The sequence below is a fragment of the Acyrthosiphon pisum genome, chromosome A1 (genome assembly GCF_005508785.2).
Source record: "Acyrthosiphon pisum isolate AL4f chromosome A1, pea_aphid_22Mar2018_4r6ur, whole genome shotgun sequence".
Classification (NCBI taxonomy): Eukaryota; Metazoa; Arthropoda; class Insecta; order Hemiptera; family Aphididae; genus Acyrthosiphon; species Acyrthosiphon pisum.
In genome coordinates, this window is record NC_042494.1 from 108,078,426 (window position 1) to 108,080,153 (window position 1,728).

A 1,728-nucleotide genomic window follows, 5' to 3' on the forward strand; every position below is an offset into this window, starting at 1 on the left:
TATGCTGTCATCGGCGCAACTATAGGGTCAATATTTTGCTAGAATTTTATTAGCAGCACAGACCCCCTAACAGTTAGGGCGTAATTAATATACCGGCTGGCTACTAACAATACACAAATAAATTCATATAAGACTATAGGTAGTGAATTATTTTTATTATAATTATAAATAATTATGTATCTCGAAACATTTTTAGTTCAACTTTTACTCAAATATAAAGTGTACATATAAAATAATATAAAATCAATACTAAATTTCCATTAGTTGCTGAAATGTATCAATAATTGTTTTTGTGTCAAGACTATTAGAGCTACCTACCTATATCTCTTTCGATATTCAATGTTAATAAATTTGAAAATCATTCTTGTCTCATTGTTGTTCTCCAACAATCTTTTAAACGCCGCACTGAAGATAATAAACGTTTGCAGGTTGTGCAACTAACAGGTCTAGTGAAAGCAAGATATTATTAGCAATTTATATAAATTTCAAATTTGAGTACAAATCTTCAGTACCTAACTACACTATACTTGTTTAATATCATCAATATCAACATTTTCTTTAATTTTAAACGGGAACATTTTGTCAACAAGCTTTTTTTTATATCACCAAAAAGCATAATTCATAACGAGTCGATGAAATAGTTTTTATTTTTTGAATGCGAAGGAATTCGAGGTTTTTATTTAATTTGAATAAAAATTCATCATAGAAAAAAGACAATTTTTTACAAATTAAAAAAAACCTCAAATTCATCTACAATACACTTTACACAAAAGCAAATTGATCGAGTTTGACTTATCAGTTGTTGACTTCAGTATAAGTGACTACATTTCAGAAAATTTCACATTAGAGAGTAGTTTAGTAATAACGATATTATTATAATAAAATTCTAGTAAATAATTGATTGTGATTTTCGAATAACAAAATAATGTCACATTGTCTCATACTTAAGTATATACACTTATAATAAATTTATGTGGCTATTTTTTCGTCACGAAGCTGTTTATAACTTCATAAGTTGATTGTTAATGTATGTGATTGTATCTATTTGTTGCTAATCATGAATTGGCCCATCAAATTAACCATTCTTATATTACCAGCTATACCGTGGCCGGCTATACCGTCAATGATTACCAAGACCAAGTTATCTACTTATTAAAATGACACCCACCCCAAACTTTTTGGTAGTTCAGTAAACCACACAATGCATGTCCAAACCACGTCTGTAGGTATTTACTTACTTTACTTACTTTTAAATATGATCGTAATAAAAACTGTCAAAAAATCTCAAACATCTCTGATAGTTTATTCATTAAATATATCTGATTCAGTGGCACACACGACACATGGATATAATACTTATTATATAAAGATTAATTATAGACAATAGCCATATTATATAGATGTATCATACTATTATATTGTGGACATAAGTTACTGAAAATACAATATATTTTATGATTTGATATAATATTGTAGTCCTCTATTTTAAATTTAGTCAATACCAGTCTTTGATGTGTTAAACATATTATGATATGTATAAATTAACAGAGTTTAACATACCTATTACCTACAGTAAATTATGGGCATTGTTTAATTTGTCACGGTCAATGCCGTACCGGATCAGATAGCTACATTTATTTGGTTATGATTCTAAAAAAATATTTCGATAAACAAAAAAGTTTCGAATAAAAACATATTATAAAGGTAGGTACCTATGTAATTTTCACT